The sequence below is a fragment of the Acanthochromis polyacanthus genome, chromosome 2 (genome assembly GCF_021347895.1).
Source record: "Acanthochromis polyacanthus isolate Apoly-LR-REF ecotype Palm Island chromosome 2, KAUST_Apoly_ChrSc, whole genome shotgun sequence".
In the NCBI taxonomy this organism is placed as follows: domain Eukaryota; kingdom Metazoa; phylum Chordata; class Actinopteri; family Pomacentridae; genus Acanthochromis; species Acanthochromis polyacanthus.
Genome location: NC_067114.1, coordinates 18,175,528 through 18,191,369, shown reverse-complemented (window position 1 = coordinate 18,191,369; position 15,842 = coordinate 18,175,528). Strand labels below are relative to the sequence as shown.

Below are 15,842 nucleotides of genomic sequence, written 5' to 3'. Positions count from 1 at the left end.
CTGTAGTATCTGATCTGATGTAAAACATATAAAAGTGACCTCCGTTTGCTGTTTGGGGAGATTCATTTGGCCGGATCCTCCCAGACAGTCTCTCTGTCTGATCGATGCTGTTCTTCCTTATAATAAACTTATTATTAAGCAAGTCAGTGTCACGGACTTTTCTCCTTCACCTGCACATCACGGACATCAGAGAGAAACCACGACAATCCGCCAATGTATTTTCAAGGTGTTTGAGTGATATGTTGTAAATCAATAGGATTTTCGGTAAAGCTGCAGTCTTAGCCAATCAGAACTGACTTTGCTGGTGCGTGCGGGGTAAAAACAGGAAGAAAAACGGCACGGCGTGAGGGCAGCGTGGGAGGAAGAGGGAGAGAAGAGTACACGCGCGGTTGAAGAGAACAGCAGAGGACTAGCTGGGAAAATCAAATTTAATGTCAAAGTGATTAAAAGTTGTAGACCTGCATACTTTTAAAGTATTGGCGCAACTATTATTTTGCAGTTTAGCGTCTCACTATACCGAAATTCATAGTGAAGTGCAGTTACTGTTTTCTTTTACTAGCTTGAAAAAGTCTAAGCGTGGACTCAGGCATGGACATTTAAGCACGTATTGATATCAGAGACAGTTATAAACACAATCCGCCACTTTCACTGAGGAGGATCGGGAGAGCTGAGGACTTCGCTGGAGGACCGTGCATGCTAATGAACTTGTTGCTGTGAGGAAGGACCCCGCCGCTAAACTTGCTGGACACACGGACGACACCTGTTGCATCTGGCCTGCTGCTGCTGCTTCATCTCTACCGTCAACTCTTCAGACCTGCTTTGCATCTTGGATTCGTGAGTAAGAGTAGCATTTTTCTCTGAGGCACAAAGAGAGTTGTTTTCCTGTTTAACAATCGAAGGAGTGTTTGTTTTTATTTGTGCACCAACTAAGAGCCCCACCTATAAACACAAACCCAAGCTCTTGGTAACAAAAACACACACACAAAACTGAACATTTGAATGCTGTTAAAATTGTCTGACTGTTGACACACGTGTTAAACACACCGATTGTTTTTATATACACAACATATCATGATAGCAGGCAGCTTGACACGTTCACAGCACAGAACCTCCAGAGAATGTTCCACACATGGCAACAGTATGGAAGTGGTGTATTGCTGCATGAGTACATTTAAGGGGAAAGCTGCCAAACTTTAACCAGATCAGGTATTTGGCTTTTATTGGCATAGTCTTCACATTTCTTAATCCCACCTTGTAATAGGCAGTGTGTTTTGTGTCAGGTTCACTCTCTCAATTACAGGGAAACAGACGGAGTTGAATAGATAATATTCAACTCAGCTGGTGCCCCACAGTTAATCTGATTCCCCCTCAATCCATATTCACCTTGGTACCTGACAGTTCCTAAAACTAGTTATCACTTTGGCAGTTCATTTTGTCAGCCAAGTCAATTTTGAGTCATTTGGATATCATTCAATTTGTGAAAAGCTAAAGAAAATGCAGAAAATACAAATTATACAATCTATCAGATATACTGGATTATAAGGACATTTAATCAAGAAAGTTTTATCTCAGGGTGTCCTTGAAGGATATTCCAAAAATACCTTCAACCTTCTAAAGTGTTTATTGTAGTGCAAAACCATTTAATGACAGTTAAATAGCTTCTGTTAAAGATGTTTGAGAATCGGGTGCCCAGGTAGCTCAGCTGGCTGAGCGGGTGACCCATAAACATGTACTATAGTCCCTGAAGCAATGGTCATGGGTTGGAATCCAGCCCATGACCATTTACTGCATGTTCTTCTACCCATGTTTCCTGTCTCTCTCCAGTGTCCTATAAAATTAAGGCAAAAAGGCCAAAAAAACTTAAAGTTTTGGAGAATATTTTTGTGAAACAAATCTTTTGGGATATCTAATGTCACAAGATAGTGTTGTTGATTTATTACAGCGTAGGCTCTTTGAAGTTGTACAAAAACATTGTTTAGGCCTTTGTAGTTATTACATTACATTCTTTCCTAAACAGTATTAACTATGCATTGTATCTTTATCAGTCTGACTGATTATTGCACACAAACAATTGGGGATGCCAGTTTTACTCACAGGCCATATAAATTCACCCATTCAGTCAAGTAGTGCTGTTTTTGGTATTAAAGCTGTAAGCCAGTTGCTTGTGAAGTGAAATACTGTTGGCCACCTGGGTTTTGATTGAGGCAAATATCTAGACTGTTGAATTCTAATAGTTATGCTAAAATATGAGTTTAGCGAAAACCTATGATACAGACTGTGATAAGGACAAAGACTTGAGCCGACTCATGGAGAACAAGGAGGTCTTGACTGGGAAAGTGACATCAGGGCACAGATGCAGAGAATGCATTCAGTGGCTGACCTGCACAGTGAATTTATAGATGCAGTTTTCCCACACACTAATTTGGCTGAGTACAACAGACAGTGACATCAGTGTGACTGATACTCTTTGTAGGTATGCATAACTTCCATCTACACTATTTCCAATCAAAAACAGAATAAGCCTCGTAATAGTTTTAATTTTTCATTTGTTTACTGCTCAGTTTTCTCAAAAACCCGGTTGCTCGACACTGTTAAAAGGCCTTGCAACGTAAAACCTAGCCTCTCAGCACATTAAACAGCCGTAGATCAGGCGGTGTAGAGGGAATCCTTTGCCCACCTTAATCTCCACTGTCTTGCACAGTCAGCAAATGTAACAGATCAGAGGAATGGGGGATATCGCTGAAAAGGAAGAACAACACAGTGACAAAGGGAGGAGAGAGGAAGACTTTTCCTTTCATTGCTTTCAGATTGCCTTCTGATTTTACTGATGCCTCATTGAGCTAAAATGCTACTTGTGTGCGTACAGTGTGAATGAACCCTGGTTGCAAATTGTTAAGTTATCTGGATGACAAAAGGAATCACATCAATGATTTCGCTTTGCCTGTAGCATGGCCTTAAAGAGGGAGAGAGAGGGAGAGAGAGGGAGAAGTAAGGTTGAGCAGACTTGATTATTCTTGAATGAGATGAATGGATAATGGGCAGAGAGAAACATTCAATTTGTCATACACTGTTTGGTCGACTGACTGCCGGGGTGATGGATTGATTGACTGACTAAATGGTTGGTTGGCTGACTGGTTTGCTTTTAGCATTTGAATGAGCTATAACTGCTCGTATTTGACTGATATCCCCACAGTAAACCTCTCGGCACACAACAGAAGCGTCCAGAACAACACGGCTTCATCTCTGCTCATTACAGTTGAACAAAAACATGGATTGAGGAGCTAAACTGTGTTTGTTCATCATGTCAGCTGCATTGTGTAGTACATTTATTTGATCCTCTGTGTTAAAGAGACAGCTTAATCAGAATGACACATTGATTGTAATTTTCAAGACAAATCTTATGATGACTAAGTTAACAAAAAAATGTGTCAAAACTTAATCTTCTGGGGCAGGGAAGCTCTTGCTAGTGTGCAAGAACCACAATGACAATCATAACATTAAAGTAGAATAATTGGGTACTAATAATGCTTTGGTACTTTTCAGTTTCAGTAGTTGTCTCTAATTTGCACCATGTACCAATGGCCAAAGTTCAAACTAAAGTAATGCATTTCTCGTGTTTTACAGAAACATTGAGAAAAAATTTAAATCTGTAAATGAGGGGGTTTCTAATTAGCTCATTATACTTGGCTGATCGAGGTCTGCCTTCATCAAATCTGCTTCGCACCATTAAACGCATCCGAAGTGGAAACAGGAAGAGAGAAGGGGGGCTTACAGGGGATCTCGCGGTGAGGATACACAGGTGTATGAAATGTTTTTGCCAAAAAGGAACACCTGCTCAGTTTAATGACTGGTCACTGCAGCTGAAATGATAGAACCCATCAGGATCAGAACAACACTCGTTATGTCAATGCTGTAGTTACACTGGCAAAGAAAATACACAAATGATACATCAGTTCTGTTTTTGTTGTGTGGCTTTTTCTTATCTTTGTGCTGCCTTTTGACTCTGTTAAGAAGAATAGTGTTTTTTTTTTACCTCAAATTGTGCAATATTTTCTTTTGTTCTGACTATTTTTGGCTAGACTGTAAAACATAAATGTATGCTGTAATACCAATCTAGTTAAATACTCTTGACATTTTGTTTATAGCCAGTGTTTAATTACATGAACATAAATGTGCTCTGTAATCAATGAAATATGTTGCTGTCTTCTTTTGCTTCTCTGATTAGTTTCCATTAGTGGGGTTAAACAAAGTCATCTCATTTATAACTGGGCATCAACTTTTTTCAAATCATCTGTTAACCACATTAACCGAATCAGTCAGAAAAGAACAACAGCAATTAAAAAACGAACATGTATAAAGTATTATCAAGAGGAGTTCTGCTAAAGTTGTTCTGCTTCCCATCATTAATACTGCATGCCATCCTCTCCGCTTGCCTCCCCACTGAAGTGATAAAACAGAGGCTGTTTTCATTAGACGGGTGACTTTCCTCCTCTGTCTTCTTTTCTCCTTTAATTGCTCCTGCTGCACGAAACACTTTTCAAAGCTGTTAGATCTGTTTTTGCTAACTTACCTACTGACACAGAGACTGATCACCCTCAACTCTAAGCTCACATGTACATATACACACACGTGGTACAGAGGTGCACAAAATATGATTATTTCTGGTTTCACTGTATTTGCTGTTTGACATGCAGTCACTCGATGGCAATTGTGTGGTTACAATATATAGGTGTGTGTGTGTGTGTGTGTGTGTGTGTGTGTGTGTGTGTGTGTGTGTGTGTGTGTGTGTGTGTCCCTTGGATTCAGGGTTCCCAGTAACAATGTGGTGCAGACAGAAAACCAGTGAATCTTTGATCCCATTGATCTCCCCTCGCTGGTTCAGACATGTGGATACAGCGGGATATTGTTGCCTACACACACGCACACCGTCATGCTTCCATTGTTTCAGAGGACATTGCTTTAACTGACATTTATTTCCACCTTTACTATACTCTACTGCACCCTAACTTTAACCTGAACCTGACCTCACTATTACCCTCAACCACGGTTTATACAAAGCTTAATAATTTCCATTTGGGGAAACCTTTGTTTGTCCCAACATGGAGAATGAATCTGTAGTAACAGAAGTACACACACACAGGACTTTATATATGCCGTATATGTATATATGTTGATTTGCCATTGTAATGGTAATTGTTATGTCTGAAGGTGCTGCTGATTCACTGAAAAGATTTACTGGGTCCAGGTAATGGACGTTCTTCCTTTCATCCATGACCTACAGCTTCTCTTGTGGGAGATCTTGACTTCTTCCCATGCCAGGTGGGATATTTACTGCTTCAGCTGCATTCTGGAGCTGCCCCAGGTTCTCCTCCTGGTTACACGTGCCCAGAATGCCTCCACAGGGAAGTGTCCAGGTGGCATCCTGATGAGATACTTGAATCATCTCAACAGACTTCTTTCGGTGTGAAAGATCTGTTTTCTCCGCATGGAGCTCCCCTCCCTGCCCCAGAAGGTGCGCCCCGACACGCTGCAAGAAGGCCTCATTTCAAACTCTTGTATTCCTGCCTTTCAGTCTCGACATAGAGATCATGACCACAGGTTAGGGTTGAATAGGTCAGTTGGTAAATTGAGTGTTTTGCTTTCAGACTCACCCTCCTCTTTCTCACCCTACGTTTTTTATCAGGGTTCTCAACAACACAATCAATTTACAATGAGCTGCGGTGAGTGAATATAATGCTAAAGTGGGATGCACTAAAGCAGTCACTGTTAGGAACCCTGTCAGGAATTACAGAATTTCTGGGCCATTAGTATGCAGCTCATTATTAATAATTAAGGTCAACCACTTCTTTGCTAGCAGGCTAATCCAGAAATTTTGCTGATCCAAGACCAGATTCAATGTGATGGCGGTAAAGCTCAGCTACAGTGCACTGCTGGCCAATTACAGGCCCATCCCATCCACATAACAGGGCCCAAAGGGATAAAGCTCCAAGTCTAATCTGTGTTTTAACAAGGAAAAGCTAAACTTGTTAAGTACGGTGCTTTACTCATAACTGAGCAGCTCTTCACTGAAGTTGTTGTTTATCTGTAATTTATCTGACAGCATGTTGCCGTTTGCAATAACGCCACATGTTCTCCCTCGTTTGCTGGATCAGAATGTGCATCCACGGACAAACACAGCTATAACAAACAAACTGCACAAAGAAATGGCTTTTAGGGAACGCAAACATGACTTGCAAAAGCCACGCAGTCGTGTTAGCCAAACATGCTAACAGCCACTTATTATGTTCTCTGTCTCTGTCAACATTGCCTAATATTTAATCAAACTCAAACACTGTTAAGAGCTTGTCATGCTTTCATCCACAGCAGATGACAGAAATTGAAGTCAAATTTATTAATTGTCTTGACTTGCCGATGCTAAACTGAAGAATAGATGTCTGGCTGTCTATTCTTTTCTGCTGAGGAAGAAGCCATTCAGTAATAATCAATAATAACCATTTTTTTTGTATATAAATATCTCCCCACTTGTGTTTTAGGCCCATTCTGTTTTTGACAGCCCTTCTGAGGACGAAGATAAAGACGAAATGACGAGGGAGACACTTTTATTTAAACTGAAGCGATAATAAAGATGACACCAGAGAGAAACTATAGAGAAAAGCCTGTCCTGACAAGTGTGCAGACGGAAACTTAGTGGGTTTAGGAAGTAAAAAGTGAACGAGAGAGGAGACTTAAGATGGTGGGAGGGGGGAGAGGATGAAGTGCTGGCCACCCTTGCACTCCTCTAATACACAGCCCAAATGGATCTGCCTTTTTTTCCTCCTCTTGATGCACACACCATCCATAAAGCCCTGTCAAACCAAAGAGAGTGGCTCATTTATGCTGCAAACATACGCATCCAGACACACACACAGGTGGCAAGCTCATTTATGCTGCTGTTTATTACCATTATCACCAGACGAGAGGAAGCGAGCAAAAGCCGGGCTGCATTTCGCTCCTTGACGCCCATCATCATCGTCTGAGTCTCAGGTGTTTATCGGGCTGTCACTTCAGAGGAGGCCCAGCAGGCATCCCGGCACACCTTCCTTCATCACACCCTCTCTTTCCCTCTCTATCTGATGTGCTGCTTTGTTTTTTTTTTTAAATCACTTTCTGTGTTTGTTTCTGTTATGTCATTTTTTCCGTTTTCTTTTGTAGTTTAGTCTCATTTTAAAGTCTCCGCTTCCTCCTCTAATCGTACTCCTCTCTCCTTTGTGACTTCTTTATCTTCTCATTTGTTCACCATAGTGACCACAGCCCTCTCACTTCTCCCTTTATTTGCTCAAATTTTAGTTTACAGATCCGTCTATTTCCCCGGCTTGTTCATGGGTTTCAAAGGAGAAACGGTGCCGTTTAAGCATTTAATGATCTCAGAAACTGTTTTTCCTGTGGTTTAATCACTCCCTGGTGCATTTTTATCACTCAGGTAAAACATCATGGGTCTAATTTAGGTGTTGAGCTTATCAAAATTCAGCTACTGGGCCATTTTGGTGCCCATTATTTTGAAAGGCAATTACTGCGTGTGATAATTACGTTAATGGACTATTAAGAGAGACTAACTTTATCATGGTATAATTGGGGATCGACTGAGCTTTCCGCATTGGCAGCTATTAGGGGAAAAGCTTGCGCTCGAGGCGGTACATCATGGCTTCACTTCATTTGAGACCCTGCTTCAAAGACTTTGACTGTTTTAAATTACGGATGGATCCAAACAGACGTGTAAGGCTGAAATAAAGGAAAGGGTTTCTGCTTGTGTTGGACATTAAATAACTAAAAATAATCTGCACTAACAGGTCTTTTCTTATGGTAGGATTGTCTCCTAATAAGTATCTGTTTGCTGTTGTCCAGCTAATTTGTGGATTTACTGTGTAACCTCCAGTATTCCAGCCTTTCTGAGGAGAAACCTGCATATCATGGGCAGATATACTGACTCTCTTATTCCTCAGTGTTTCAACAGTAGCACTTTTAGAAAAATCCTAAATTGTTTTCTCTTCGGTTATTTGTTGTGTGGCGTGATGAGCTCATCCATCTTGTTTTCATGACTTTGCTTCTTACATTTCATTTTGAATTTTGGCTGAAGGTAAGGCTATGGTGTCTCATTTTGCGGTGCGAATGGCTTTCTATTCCTCCAGCTTAGATGTGTTTATCTATTACTCCTTAAACCTATGAATTATGCTATTGACTTTTATTTTGGAGTTTATAATGGAATAGTTTGCCGAGGTTCCTGTCCTAGAGAGATTGTGTTGCGAACTACCAATCACTGAGAGATGGCTTTTTCAAAACTAGTGATTAAAACAACCAGTCAGTTCTCTGGAACAGTTACTCTGAAATACTCAAACAGTCTCATCAAGGTGTTGATGAAATTGCTATGCATTTAAAAAAAGCCTTTCTCAGTCTGTAGTTTATCGCTTACGATGTCACTGCATGTTTTTGAATCACCGGCCGTGTTTTCATTCCGGTATATTTATATGCATCACAATGTATGTTTAATAGAGATCAATGTAAATGAAAAGGACCATGGAATCAATGTCATTACGTATATGATGGACTCAGTTACAGGCTACATGATAATGCGAGATGTTAAGGAGGGCAAATTGATAAGAAATGTTGAAATAAATGAAAACGCTTGCCTTTCATTCCCAGCAGCACAGTGTGGTTAGAAATAAATCTAGCATTTTAACAATGCTAATGTATTCTAATGCCAAAGTCTGATCTGTTTCTAATCTTTGCACTGATTTTCGTTGGGGCAAACATATTTTATTTTTAGAAAAGGAAACTTAGCACATGCATATTACCAGATTTACAGAAACAACTATTTCTTTTGCTTTCTTTCTGTTGCCTTCTCTTTCTTTATGCTCACTGAATATACCACACTCTCTCTACTGGTCTGCTGGTATATATTTATTCCTGTTTCTCATCCCTCTGACTTGTCTGTGTCCCGGAATTCCTCTATTGAGACTCTCCTTACCTTCAAATCAGTTTTTCCTCAATTGTGCCTCCATTAATCTTCTTTCTCTCAAACTGTCGAATCCCTACCTCCTCCTTTTTAATTTTAATGCCTCCACCTCTCCCTGCTCGTTCTTTTTCTGTCTTTAGACCTCACTATTTTCCTGTCCCCCTCCTCTTACTCTCTCTCTCTTTTCCGTTCTTTTCTGTCTCGGCCTGCAGGGTTTTTAGGTGAAGTTATGACTTCTGTGGTCCCTGCTTCGTCTCACTTTCAGTCTTTCCTCTCTATTTTTTCTGTCTTTTTTTGTTTCTCCCCAATCATTTTTTCATTCCCACTGTGTCTCAATCAGGTATGCTGTCAGCGGTTGATCTCATCGTCATCTGATCCTCAGTTTTACCATCCTACATCCTGCTATCTGTCTCCCATTCTCTAATCCTCTTTTGCGTTTCCCTCGGTCTCCATCTGTTCTCTCCCCATGTTTCCCTTCCTTCTTGCATCACTGTGGGTCTCAGACCAGCCCATGTGGGGATGGAGCAATTGCTGCCAGTGTTTCTCTTTTGCTTATTCCTCTGCTTTCTCCTGTTCACTCTCCCAATCCCCGAGGTTTCAGACTCTCGTCTTCCTCTTTCCTTTTTCTGTCCCCCTGTCTGTACCCCTCACCCTTACTGTCCTCTCCCCCTCCTCTCCTCTCCTGCTCCCCTTTTCCTCTCCGTTCCCATGCTCCCATGGGTGCAGGTGGTAGAGGATGACGTTTCGCTTTGATTGCTGCATGGCTGCAGGCGTTCCCGGGGCAGAGAAGCTGTGGAGCTTCAGTCTGCTGGATGTAGTGGTAAATAATCCCAACTGGGGAGAGAGGAAAAGAGAGACACTGGAGGGGAAGAAGGAAGGAAGGGTGTGTGTGTGTTTGGGTGTGTTTGGGTGTGTGTGTGTGTGTGTGAGTGTGAGAATGGGGATTTTGGTTTGGAGGGGAAGTGTGATCACCCATCTCCTTTTTGGATTGATTACAGCACATTCTTGGCTGTGTTTTAGCAGAACAGGCAGAAATTGTGATGCATCACACAAGAGTATACTTTTTAAAAAAATATAATTGCAAAAATATGTATTTAATTAGCTATATTATGTTAATGACAGTCACTTACTTTGACTGTAGGAACAACGATTGCCTAAAGCGTCTGTGTATTATACATGAAATCATTCGAACTCAATATTATACACATTATATAGGCTGCGGTGTAGGGACTCAGAAATGATAATGAATTTTCCTCAAAATGTGACATTGTCGTCCTGATTAACATTCACAACAGCGCTGTTTGGGACCTACAAACAAATGTTTTATTCATCAGTGATTCGCAAGCAAAGCATCTTAGCGCTAATCAAATGGCAGGAAAGAAAAGACTTAAAGGTGACAAAATTTCTCTTAGTTAAATAGAATATTCACCGGGTAGCCTTCCTGTCACCTTTTAGTGGGTTTTGAGCTTTTTTTAATGAGACACAATGTTTGTAGTTCAGAAGCATAAGTAAATGTCATTTCAATTGTGGGGTTACCTTCATGGGCTTAATTAAGAGAGAATATGAGATGTTGAGAATATATTAACAACAGTAAAACTGAGAGCCACCGCTCTTGCTACGAAATTATAAATAAAGGTTTCAAGCTTGACACAGAGAGAGAATTCCTTTTTAGAAGTGGAAATGTAACACTCAGCATTATATATAACACTGTCCACTACTTTTCTTTGAAAGTGATTATTCAATACTCTGAAAGCAGCTAAAGTTATCAAAGTATAAATCAATATTAGCTGGAGCTATAGTAATGAACAGCGCAACAATAATTACGATCCAGTATAACATATGTTGAAACTGGTTATTCTTCATAATAGATGCTTCTTTGTGGCACTTTAAGTTTATTTTGATGCATTATTACTTTTAAATAAGATTTTGAATGCAGGACTAAGAGTCTGAGTTGCTTTGCTTTGTTATTACTACCAGAGCAAACAAAAGCTTATTATAAGGACTTTGATAAGGTTTGGGGAATGTTCACGCTGTGCTTTGTCCTGGTTACAACAATCTACACGTTTTTCGTTAGGCAAAAACAAGGATCATATATGTTTTTATTTTTCTTAATGTTGGCAGCCAGTTGGAAACATTTTTTGTGGTGTTTTATTGACCTAACACTCCACCCTGACCTCCACCCTATATTGATTTTGTTGCTCTATATTACCATTACCCGACTTTCTCCTCCAATCATGTCATAATTGCTACAGCTGCTAGAGACCTCTGTGACTTCTGTTGTTTTGGAGCACTTGTTGGTATGACATGACTTTTGCTGCCCCTTGTACACAGCCCTGTTTTTGTCGGATAGAAAGAACTTGGTATGACTAAAATGAATTCACTTTAGACCCACCCATGCCCACTGTATAAGATTTTCCAAGCAGATCATAATACAATACATTTGCCATGTGTGTGTTTATTGGTTACTGTTCAGTTAAGCACTGAGTGTGTTACTCAAACCCTTAACTTAACTTAACCATAAGTCTCAAATGATTCACCTTGTGCAAACCAGCCTTCCATCGCAAAATGAGTTTGCATAATGTGACTGTGCAAACATTTTATCACCACAAGATTTAAAATGCATAAAACCCAGTGTCCAGAAGTCTAAAACTTATAAATATTTTAAATATCTTGCATTTGTCTTCATTCTTAAATAAATAATAGTGTGATTCCTTAAATGTGACAGTATGCTTTCTGAGAGGAATATCCTCTCTTGTGCAAATTTTTAAAACCTGTAGGGGCAGAATTTTTAATTGGAATATAAAAAGCTGAACTGAGCACAATTGGAGTTAAATCCACAGCAACATCTCATGAATTAAGAATATTGTGAAATGTCTTGGTTGTTCTTTATAGAGTATTGCTGACCATTAAACACCAAATAAAATCTTCTTTTGCAGAGTGCACAGTCTTCTATGGTGTGTTGCATAAACATAGACAAAGGCTTGTAAGATAAAGCAATGACGTTGTGTGATATTGAAATGTTTGCATTTCAAAATCTCCTGGAACTTCAGAATCAAGCAGTGTGACAGAATGAGACTAGAAAAAATGCATTTGGGTTTACATAACTGGACATGGTATGTATCTTGACAATCATACAGTCTAATAGCTCACATCATACCTGCAGATAAGGAACTGTTCAGGCTGCAATCATACAAGGTGCCACAAAGTAAAAGGAATTTTAATGCATGAAATACAGTATAACTGACACTGTGTCACAGTGACTCAACAGGTGACATTTGCCTACAAAAGTTACCCCATACATACAAAGCTGGACAATTTCTTGCAAGCCAACAGTAGTAGTTTCAAAAATACCAAAATGTATTGTTCTAAGCTCGAATGATTGAATCCGTAAGAATGACCATACTGATTATCCAGTTTTATTCATGCACTACAGAGCCCTGCTGTATACAGATTCATTTTAAAATCGGAGTGTAAGAAACTGAATTGCCTGGAGAAAAATATCACACAGCTCACTCGACAAGTCTGTTGCTCAATCAGCGCAGGGGATCAGCCAAGGGTGTTCAAGAGGCTTTTCAAGAGCAAAACAAACTGCCATCTCAGTGTTCTGCTACATTTCCTGAAGCTGTTTAAGTTCACCAGTCCCACTCAATCTCAAACTGTTTTGGCTTTTTAACAATTGAGAGAGATGATTATAAGTAAAATTAAACATAGGGATAAGTGTCAAGGGAGATCTACCTTTCATGTCAGCTGGAGATTATGCTACATAAAGGATTTGTCTTGCTGATTTCATGAAATTAGGATGGACTCTTAGTCCGTCGAGTGACAATTGACTGTGGGGTCACTGGGAAATAAAAAGAAAATATAGCTTCAAGCAGTGCTTTGATATTTTGACCCTCATTCTGTGATGTGTCCTCAAGTGTTGTTAAAAAATGGACAGAAGTGTCTGTTCAAGCACTTCAGCTCACTATACATAATTGATTTCAAGGAGGAATGCTAATGGGACTGTACGTTTTGGAAGGTCAGTCCTATTAGGGCAGCTGAGAGACATTTTGAAGAGTATTTTTCAGATAATGTGAAAAGAATCTATAAAAGAAGTTTCAACTGATTGCTGCTTTCAGACTGCAGGAGTTGGGATTCTGTCATGTATGTTGACCAGATGCAGTGTCATGTTTTCACAGTTTTGTAATAATTTGTCCCCCTAAATCATAATGCCGTTTGTCATCTCAGTATTTTTTCATTGACAGTTACTTTCTATAATAATTCTTTTACTCGTCTTTCGGGGAGAAGTAGGTTTCCATGGTTGGCCTTTCAGCAAGGTTCAAGGCGAAGCCAAACATACACACACCTCCTCTTCTGACAAAATATTCTGTGTTTTCTCAAGCATCCTCTCCCCAGTGTCCTTCTCACAAACACAAGGTCATCACCAACAAAACTGACAAATTTTGAGTTCGCTACAATGAATACTGAGGGCTAACGCTTATGGCTACTTCCAGTTTATTTCAGCGTGCTGTATTTCACATTAGTGTGACTGCTGTGGTTCTTGGAATTCAAGTAGTACAAGCTCCCTGCACTTTTTCAACAAACACAATTCTTACATGAATGATTTTTAACATTTGTTTTTTAATATTACGGAGTAATCGCAGCCACTGTGGAACAGTCAGTGGAATATTTTCCCTCACCATCCACCCAGTAGAGTACACCTCCTCTTCTGACAAAATATTCTGTGTTTTCTCAAGCCAAACACCATGGATGAACCATCAGGTTAAACAGCTGCTGCGAACACGGGACACTACCTTTGAAGCTGGTGATTCTGTAGCTTACAGCATAGCTGGAGCCAACTTGAAACGCTTCAGTAACAACTCTACAATAGACAGCATTATAGACTATAAAAAGGAGAGCTGCAAAGCTGCACCTCACACCCACCAGCAATGCCAGTCTGGCTGATGAACTCAACAGTTTCTTTGCCAGGTTTGATTTGACTTTACCATGTTTGGCTCGAAAGGAATGTATCACTGCCTGGGGGCTTCCAGCCACTTCCACTGCTGACACATGAGGTGAGACAAGTTGTCCACAGCATCAACTCACAGACAAGTGCATGGGTGTGTACTTCAGGCCAGTGCTGACCAGTTTACTACTGTATTTACTGACTTATTTTACTCTCCCCTTTTCTCTGTGTGCAGTCACAACATGTCTCAAATCTACCGCTATTGTGCCTGTGCCTAAGAAGTCATCTCTAAAGTGCCTAGATTAAAACTGACCACTTGTAAACACACCTCAGCTTGGCATTATTTGTTTCTCATCCTGAGCTGGCTGCCAAGCTACACGGTCTGGGCCTGAATCCCACAACATGCAACTGGATACTCATCAATCTTCCTCAATCTAGGAAAGGACATATCTTCCCTTCTCTCGCCAATGCTGAGATAAAAATTATTAAATAATTCAAAATTCCTATTATGATTCTTGGCAAACCATGTTGGTTTCTTCACTTTGCACATTTTCTCTGACCAGTCAGACTAAACACCAAAGATCTATGTATATATAGAGGAAATTCATTAAAAAAAAAATCACATTTTGGAAGCTGGATACAGGTAATGTTTGATGTTAAGGCTTGAAAAATTAATCAATCCAGTAAATACCAAATTTTATGCACATTATTTTTGTGTCTAATTGATTAACTCTTCAGCTCTAGGTCAGTTTAGATCTATGGTCTTGAGGCTTCTTTATTGTAATGCCTGTTTATGACCGATTACAGAATGTCTTGGACCAGCTCACGCTAAAGATGTAGAAGTATCAGTGAGATAAACGGAGGAAAGTCCATATGGCTTACCCTTCAGTAGCACTTAAGGATCAAGAAAACAATAATCTCATACCACAGTTTCACCAAGAAAATGACAGATGTTTGTCAAAGTGCTACTCTTAGTGTTTTATGAAACTAGACTGTCCTGTATAGACTATCAGTTACCCTGCACCACTGCTGAATCTCAACAGACTGAAATAGAAAAAACCTCCAGCCACCGTTAAGGGTCATCACATGGGCCACATCTGGCATCTTATCAGCTCACACAAACATCAAGCAGCAAAGTCATGGGCAGAAGAGGTCACTGGAAACAACACAAGAGGCTTCTCTTGGTAACACTTTCGCTCTCACTTCTATTTCTGGATTCTAACACAGAAAGACCTCTACAGATACTTTTTGACCGTATGAAGGCATGTGACGACTTCCTACTCACCTCATGAGCTCCCCAGGTGGATTTTTCTGTCCTGGGAAAACACATTTACACCTGGGACATTGATCAACAAGCGGCAGAAGTTGTAAAAATGTGTGCTCATTGACATGTAAAAATACGAGCAGAAGAGTCTCGGTCAACCTTGTACTGCCAAACAGCTCTGACATATTGGGCAATGGGTGTAAGACCTTTGAGGGTGTCCTGTGGTGTCTGGCACAGGGATGTTGGCAGTTGATCCATGGGGCTCTGTGGCTTGCAGGGTGGGGTCTCTGAGGATTGGGCTCATTCTGATGCATCCCATGGAGTACATTTGGACTGGGATCTGAGTAGTTTGAAAGTCGGGTCAATGCATTGGGCTCTTGTTGTATTCCTCGAAAAGTTCTAGATTTCTGTCGCTGTGGTGGTTCAGTGTGTTTAGTCTACAACAATGTCTGTAGATTTAATGTTCAGGCTGATTAATTCGTGTATGTTTCTATTACAAACAGGAAGTTGAGCAGATAATCATTTGCTTGTGGTTAAGACTGGAAATGTAGTTTGACTTGAAATAACACTGTTTAAGTGTTAAGTTATTTATGATGAAGCTGTGTTCAGGTTTTCCTTAGAAAATGTCTTGTCAACTTGATCAT

General features: G+C 40.2%; 1 long non-coding RNA gene across 1 annotated transcript in view; it reads left to right on the top strand.

The window, feature by feature from the left end:
* The first annotated feature begins 333 nt into the window (after positions 1-333).
* Positions 334-15,842, top strand: part of LOC127530771 (uncharacterized) — a 120,953-nt gene continuing 105,444 nt past the window's right edge. The window contains exon 1 of the long non-coding RNA XR_007937410.1: positions 334-834. This is a non-coding gene — a long non-coding RNA (uncharacterized LOC127530771). The remainder of the gene's footprint in view (positions 835-15,842) is intronic.